A 9021-nucleotide genomic window follows, 5' to 3' on the forward strand; every position below is an offset into this window, starting at 1 on the left:
GGAAGGGATCAGGGATGCTGGTAACCACGTGACAATGCACAGACCACAAACAATAAAGATTACCCAACACAAACTGTCAATCATTGAATGTCAGTAGTGCCGGTTGAGGAACTGGGCTGAGAGTTGCTTATATGTATGTTTATGTTCAATTATGACTAAACTCTGCAAACTAGAAATAAATTTTAAAGATAGAACGTCAACATATACTTAGGCTTACATATAATCTCTTTTACCTGGTATCATTGTATATGTTGTTTTATTCACCAAGATTACAACTCCCCAGTTTCTGTCCCAATATAGTGTAATTGTATTAAGCCTAATTGTCCTATAGGATTTAACAAGAGCATCACTTAACAAAGCACCAACCAGTAAAGCAAGTAAAGAAAAAGATGATGAGATAAGTCAATAGCTCAAAATACTTGCTACATGATCCTAAGGACTGAGGTCAACTCTCAAAACCCAAAGTCAAATGAGAGAACCCACAGCTGAAAGTTAGCTCTGGCTTCTACCTGCATACCAATGGCAAGTAACCCCTTAGCACATAGGCACACAAAAATAAATAAATACATATATTCCGTATTTTTAAAAGCACTTGTATTTTAATTCCTTTACTCTGGGTATCATGTTGAACAGAGAGCAGCCGATGGTGGGAAATATCAGGCAGGGAAGGACTAAAGAAGACCGAGAAGGGCTCCGTACCACAATGCAGTGCAAAGGTGCCAAGAGGTGGGCAGATTCTCTGTAGTTAATAAATGAAAATCCCAAATAGTTTGCTTACAACTAGTAAGCCAATACATGAAGTGTTAAAGGAAGAAGCACGATACATGAAAAGGTTCTTAATTTCTACATAAATCTTGGTTTAATTATAATACTGGAATACTTATAGTATTGGAAATTGTCCAGATTTGTGGATTTTTGAACCTGAAGAAAAATGAAAGAGGAAATAAAAGATGGAATTAGGACTTTTGAAGCAGGAAAGCCAGAGGAGGACTAGCTCGAAGACTTTGACAAGATGGAGTTGGTTTGATATGTCTAATTTATATTCAAATGGGGTGTTAGAGGAAGATGCAGAAGGATCATATTTAGGAGAGTGGGCTGGCCTGCAGAAATGACGTTAGGGGATCTGCGTCTACACAGGACCAAGCAGTGTGCATCTGCAGTCACCATGGCAGCTGTATCTGAACAGGACCAAGCAGTGGCATCTGCAGTCACCATGGCAGCTGCATCTGAACAGAACCAAGCAGTGGCATCTGCAGTCACCATGGCAGCAAGCAGAGATGAGTCCAGATAGAAAAAGGAGTTTTATGGAGCAAAAAGTAGTAAGGAGGGGCTTCTGAAGGGAGAACTCATACAATGGGGCACTCTTGAACCTACAAAAATAAAGCACCTGGCAAGATGGTGTTCAATTACATCAAATGCAGCTAAAAGTCGTTAAAATGTGAGTCTATTCTTCCTCAGTCTTCCCTTTTCTTCATTTGTCCTTTCCATGGTTTCAACTGCCTGAGTTAAGTGGCCATCCAAAAATATTAGATGGAAAATTCCAGAAGCAAACAGAACACCACTCTGAAGAGTACAGTGAAATCTCAAATTATCTGACTCTATTCTATCCAACATCTGAGCCATCCTTTTGTCCACAGTGTCCATGCTGTGGATGTGTGTGTATTTGTATGTACGTATATATATCTACATATCTACACACACACACATATATATATGTATGTATTTATACATATGTAAATATCCACACTCATTAGCCCTATGGTACTCATGGCTAACAGATCAACTGTCTAGGTGTTTTGATACTTCCGTTCAGCTCATCACTATTTTACTTAGTTACAGCCCCAAGGCAGACACTAAGTCGTTGCAATTGTTCTACTGCATCCTTGGTTATTAACAATCTCTTACTGTGCTTAATGTATAAGCTGAACTTTATCATAAGAACAAATGTGTGTGGGTATAAAAGTGTAAAAATAGCTAGATATGTTTAGGAACAGGCCATGATCCACTAGTTTGTATGCAAACATTAAAATTAGTTTAAAATACACTCACAGGAATAAAACAAACATAGTAGATAGGTTTTGTTACCCTCGGGCTTCCACTATGTGTTCCTGTGAGCAGAGGGGAAATAACGACAGAGATTTGACCATTAAAACTAGCACCAAGGAGTATATTAGTGACCACAACAGAGGCTGAGAGTGAACTAGGTGGGCAGGCCGTGTTGATTCAAGTATAAGGTGGCCTGGTCACGCAGTATGGAACAAGCCTCATAAATATTCATTTCTTTGACCCTGAAAATTCTATTCTAGGATTCTGTCCAAGGAAACCATCAGAGACCCAATAAAAGGTTTATGCACCTGTATGTTCATCTTATGTTATTTATAATAATATGGAATTGGAAATAACCCAGATATTTGATAGGACTATGAATAAATAAAGTATAGCAAATCCATTTAGTGGAATATTACACAGCTATTAAACATGAATTCAAACAGTTTCATGGCACACAGAAGAGAACCATGTTTTGAAAGTGCATGAAAAGCAGACTGGTCATACATGAAGCAGAATCTCAGTTTTGTGAAAATTGTTTACACTTTGTGTAGGTGTATCTATATAAATCACTTAGTGAAAAACATGTACATGTTAAGCATGGTTATCCTTGAGCAGCGAGATCATGACTATTTTATTTTTATTTTCTGAAATTGTTCATTGTCATGCACATGCACACATGTGTGCACACGCGCGCGCACACACACACACGCACATACATACCAAAACTCTGTTCTCCCAATTTTCAGTGTTATAAACAATACTGTGCTATGCTTTCTTGTTTACTACCAGCTAGCCAATGTCATGAACACATGCTGCTCACAGTGCAGGGCAGTTGAGAGTCCCCCTGTGTATAGTCACCTCATCACTCAGAGAGTGATGCTTCTGGTCCCTCTCCTGAACCCAATTATCTTCCACTTTGACCTCTAGCTCCCCAAACTTCCTTACCTACTCCATGCAAGTTCAGCTCTGACTGTTCCATTCCCCCTTTCCCAAAGGCTCCAATCCCATCTCCCTGTTCTGAAAATCCCAATGACATGCCAGACCCGTCTCAAGTCAGTCTTGGCTATTTTCCATCCTGCCCTCTTTGTGTCCTCACTAGTTCAACTATCGGGCTCCTGCAAGGTTTTAGAGATGATCAGCTTATTCTGACATTCTCTGCTAATACCATTCATTTATTAGAAAGCCCAAAGGTGGGTATTTCTGGTTTATCACTGTTCTAGGCAAGAAAACAAGTTCCAGCCCGTAAAAACTTGGAACACTTTGATTAGAGGTGCTGTCTCTCTGCTAGCCTGGGTGGATCAGGTCCACTTGCATTAAATGGCACCCAATGGTCCCATCCACTCCTCTCCTGTCAGAGACTGACATGGAGAACTGGATAGATTCCTAGGAACATTATTTCTCAGCAAGATATATTTCCAATATTTAATAAAAGCAAGGCTAACCTCAGGGGAGAAGGAAAAAGAAGTTCTACAATTTGAAGAAAAATGAATAAAAAGGAGACAAAATTGGTTTAGAAGTAATTTTACTTATTTTTGATGTTTTAGTTTAGTTTGACCTAGAGTTTTTTGCTGGTCAGTTGCACAAAAGGAAGATACAAGCCCAAATGTGTGCTCCTGGATTCAGGCTGAGAGTCTGAGGAGTGAGTTCAGCTGGACAGAAGGTGTGTGCTCGGTATGACTTTGTTGCAGACATAGGTGTGGAGCTGGGCATATTTGGTTTTGAGAAACAGCTGATGAGTTGAATCAACCCAGTCTGAGGTGTTTGCTATTTCAAGCATCCAAATTGCTACCACATATGTCTGGGGTCACAATGGGAGCTCAGAATTACAAGTGCAATTTAAAGCCTCAAACCAGAAAGGCAATGGAGATAGAAAAATGATAAAAAAAAAATGCCAGCCAGCATGTCTATTGTCCACCACAAAACAAACTTCTATTACAAGCATCTTGTTGAAGCTGTGTGGGAGGGAGATGCTGAAAAGATCTGGGCGCACAGGGGATGGTAGACGGAAATTAATTGCACAGTATCTCTTCTGGCTAATTTAAGAATGGCAGATTGCTACTGATACAGTATTTATTTAGTGGGACTCTCTTCAGCTCATCTCATAAACAGCTGGGAACAAAGAGAGGAAGGAGTGGTGACTTTCATAAGGTCACCTGCTACCCTGTTTCTCCAGGGGAATCTTTAATTCTCTAGAGAATCCTCTAATTTGGACTATGTGGTGGGGAGGGGGGATGTAACTAGATATTCGGAAAGGTTACTGGACTTAGGAGAGTTAGAATGAGCTCTTGGTTATGACAGAGGCAGCAATCAGGGAGCGAGTGTTCATGCTCAGACGTCACCTGTTCTATGTAGCTGAAAACTCTATTCCAGTTAGCTGTGAGGTCAAAGTTAGTTCTAGAGCACTGTCTCTCCTAGGAACCATATCACATCAGAGTTCAACGATGCATTCCATCTACAGCCTGCAGGGTGTAGAGAGTCCCCGCACACAGCCGAATGCAAGAATCTAGAGCTAGGGTCACTGTGTGCTGCATCCATACTTTGATCCAATATTCCCCACCAGAAAAAGACACCCCAGGAGATGCTGATCCCTTCTCCCAGAGGAGAGACATTTCACTCCCCAAACATGTAAAAGAAAAGAAGACAGATTATGTCACCGGCTGACCCTTGTTTATAGACCTTGGTAGGTCTGTGCTCTCTGTCCACAGCTCAGGGCCCCCACTACACACACCCTCATGCTTGTACCTGGTTATATATAATCGGAGCCTTTGACGTTCCTCCCGAGGTTTTTTGTGGCTCCTCTCTCCTTTAACCCTCCTCTACTCTGAGGAAGGCAGGGAGGCATTCTCACCCCTCTCTGTCTGAGTAGAATCCTGTAACATACCAGAGACTAGGAGACTACTACTCCTTCCTCAGAGTTACTGAGGCTGGAAAACTCAAGATCAGGTTCACTGTGACCCCTCCGAAGAGGATGCCAAGCAAGCCCTTTTGTAGGGTGCTACCTTTAGGACGTAATCACTTCCCCCAAGTCCTCAGTATCTTACACAACCACACTGATGGGATTTCAAATCGGAAGTAAATTATGGTAGGCCGTGTTTAGTTTATGGTGGCCCCGCACCGGTTCCCTGGCATTGTTATAACGAATCATCATAAATTATGTGATTTAAATATCTTACATATCTGAAGCACAGAGGTTTAACCAGGTATGGATGAAATCTAAGTGTCCATTAGGCTACCTTGCTGAGAGGGCCTCAAGGAGAGTCTGTTTTCCTAGCTTTACAGACTGCTGTGTTTCTTGGCTCCAAGCCTGCCCCTCTCTTCAAATTCAGGTACAGTCTGCCCAGTCCAGTGTCTGTCATGCTTCTCATGGACACTGCTCTCCCCCATCCTCTCTCCCACGTCCAAAGACACTCGTGGTTATCTGATAATCCAGACTGTTGCCCAGTGAAGGCTAACTGATCCACAACAAATATTACACCCAGAGCTTGCATTTTACCTTGTCTCATAAGCTGACATACTTCAGGTCTTGGAGATCAGGACATCGTGAGGAAACCTCAGATTTGCCTACCACCCCCCTCTTCCGCAAAGGAAACATTGGGACTTGCAGTTTACTAGAAGTTACAACTTCTATCCAAGATCAAGAAGCAAGCTCAGACTCTGCTTTACCTCCTGAGTTAAGTGCCTTTAGCCTTCTTGCTGTGCTCAGTATCAGTGGCACCGTGAAGGAGAAAGAGGACAAAGCTGGACAAAGACGAGAAGGTAAGTGAAAACAGAGGCAGGAAAGAGCAGCAGCAGGAGGAAGGAGGATGTCCTGCCCCGTAGCTCACTCTCCGCAGGTGCCCCTGTGCCACCCTGCCCACTGGCATCCTACTCCTATGGGACCATCCCTTCCGCATTCTGGACTAGTGTGTACGTGTGCCTTTTTCATGTTGGGTTTCACAATGATTTCGCTATGTGGGGTTGTTTCCTCTCTTTCTCAATGTGAAACAGAAGGGTGGGGGTGGGGGATGAGGAGGTAGCAATTTTGCCAGGCAGGTACTCCCTGTAATGATCCATCATCCCATGCCAGGTGGTCCCCAGACTAGCAGGGAAGAGAAAAACCACAATAACAGTAATAAACGGGAAAAGGACCCTCCAGGTAAAGACATAACACGAGCTGCAGCTGTCTCTGCCGCGGAGGTGGAAAGAGGCCAGAGAGGGAATACAGAAGTTACCAGACAGACAAGCATCCACAGGCTGCAGGTTTCTATCTACCCCGGTGACTGGTCTCAGCCTGGGTGTATGTTTATGTGTGTGTACTGCGTGCGTGCGTGCGTGCGTGCGTGTGTGTATGTGTGTGTGTTGCTTCCTTTCCTCCCTACACAAGAAAAGAAAAGAAAAGAAAAGAAAACACCACCATACATACCTTCGCTAACTTTTGTTGTTGTTAGGTACACAGAAACCCATTTGTCACAAGGTCCAACTGCCACTTGTGATTCCAGAGCTCGGCAAAGGATCCACCCCTATGGTGATTTAGATTAATCACTTCTCATTAAGAGCCAATAAACACCCTGCATTCAGAGTGCTCCTAGCTGCCACAACCCACTGTCGCCATGTATAATTGCCAAAAGGGAAGGCAGAGGCACACCAGAGAGTTGTCAAATGTAATTTATAGGTTTTTAAGATCTAATCATTTTCTATAATATTAGATTAAATGACAGTCTATATTAAAGAGGAAATTACATTTCACCTTGCTTTCTTCCTCCCCTCCCCCTTCCTAACAAGGGTTTTTTTTTAAAGGGTCTAATCCCACAGCAAAGGGCCAGAACGTGTCCTTGACAATGCATTTGAGGTGAACACACACAGGACTTTCCTGCCCCCGCCAGGCTATCAGGAGAGGCAAGAGAAGAGATGAATAGAAAGTTCTCTTAACTGATCCAGCTGCACTCAGGAGCTCCCCTGCCATCCCCTACTTCTACCTGAGTTAGTCATCTTACTCTAATGGAATTCACCATACTCCTGGGAACTTATTTGGATGTTTCTAGTGTGAAGGATCAGCCCAGAGTAAACCCAAACCATACCGAATCTCATCACTATGGAACTGGGATAGCACAGACTGTGCGTTTTCATCTGGCCATTCAACCCTGCACTGGACCAAAGGACTTATATGTATTTATTTTGGCTCTGCCTATGATGAACACTAGGCACCAAAAATAAAAAGATGAGTGAGAAGACTGTAAACCCCTTCTATCACTCACTTAGTCCCCTGACTGCTGGGTTTTAGTTTTTCTCAACTCTAAGATTAAAGCCACAATGCTTCCTACAACCACTGCTGTGGCTTGGGGCCAAGGAGAGAGAATAAATATTAGAAACACTCACAAACGCATATGGGGGGGTCTGTTGTATATCCAGGCTTCATCGTGTTTCCGTATAGTTATGATGTATGAAGATGTGGACAAAGCAAAGTCAGCTAGGGTAAGAAGAGGTGCCACACAGAAGACATGGCCAAGATGGAGATAATCAAGAGAGTGAAGATTGATGGCCACCCTAGTAGAAGATGCCCACCACACATGAAAGGACCAGGATGCTGTGATATGCTTGGCATTCATAGTGCCAGGCCGAGACCAAATTCTATAGCACGGCTCTGATGTGACTTCTTACACTGGCTCCAACAGAGCTTTCTTTCCCTTTGTCCCAGGAACATTAGAGGGAAGAACCACCCAGTTCTATTTACCAAATCTCCTGCTTTCCCACCTAGACTAACCACTGCTAAGAGCTCATTCCTAGCCCTAGAAACTCCTCTTTCTACTCTATACTGTGAAGCCATATCCAAAGGACCCCACCTCTAAGAAAGCTCTATTAATTGTCCATCAGCACTTCAGATGCTGATGACAGCAACATGTAGAACTCACAGCTACCTGCTTGTGTTACAGGGAACATGTAAGCTCCGGGCAGCTGGGAAATTCCCACCTTCCTTTTCTGCACAGTGTGTCAAAGTGACTATTTTTCAAAGAAGTTCCACATGCAGTATGGCTCTGTTCATGGTATCTGCACACATAATCCTAGAGTCTGGCCTCTCTGCAGAGCCATTAGATGGAGAGGAGGGCCACCAGATGTGAAGAAAACCTTTTACTGCTTCTGTTCACCAGGGACACAAGTCATCCTGAATCCAATGGCCAAGTTCATTAGCCAATCCTATGTCCAATGAGGGGAAAGGTTACAAGCCTACTCCATGGTCAATACAAATACCACACAAAAATTCCATTCCCAGGTTGGAGAGATAGATCATATGGCAAAGTAGGGCCCGTGTCTGATTTGCAAAACTCATGTAGAAAAGACTAGGAATGGTGGTGTGCACTTGTACTCCCCCACTGGAAAGGCAGAGACGAGAAGAGCCATGGAGCTTGCTGGACTGCCCGTCTAGACAAATCAGTGGGTTCAGGTCCCAGTAAGAGACTCATTCAAAAGTTAAGTTGGTTGACTCCTGAAGAATAACTTTATGAATGGACCCTTGGCCCCAAATACATACAAAGACACATATACATATGTACTTGAACAAACACATAGTCCCTCAAACATGGAAATCTACACACACACAAATACACATAACTTCAAAAACAGAAAACAAAAATAAATAAAAATTTCACTCATGTATATGCAACTAAACAAATAAAGAGCAGATAAACCAACACATATTCATGTTGTTCATAGAAGCACTACTCACAAAATATGATCAATACATATGAAAATAGCCCAAGAGTTCATCAATGGATGAATGGCTAAGCAAACTGTGGTACCCCACAGAACATTACTCAGCCATAAAAGGAAATGGAGTATTGATACATGCTATAATATGGATGAACCTTAAAATATTATGAGCAGTGGAAACAGGCCAGGCACAGTAGGTCACATATTTTTTGACTCCATTTATGTGAAACACCCAGAATAGATAAATGCACAGTCAGAACACAGGCCACTGAGCACCAGAAATTGATG

The sequence above is a fragment of the Alexandromys fortis genome, unplaced genomic scaffold (assembly GCF_014885135.2).
Source record: "Alexandromys fortis isolate MF-2015 unplaced genomic scaffold, M_Fortis_MF-2015_v1.1 scaffold_16, whole genome shotgun sequence".
Taxonomy (NCBI): domain Eukaryota; kingdom Metazoa; phylum Chordata; class Mammalia; order Rodentia; family Cricetidae; genus Alexandromys; species Alexandromys fortis.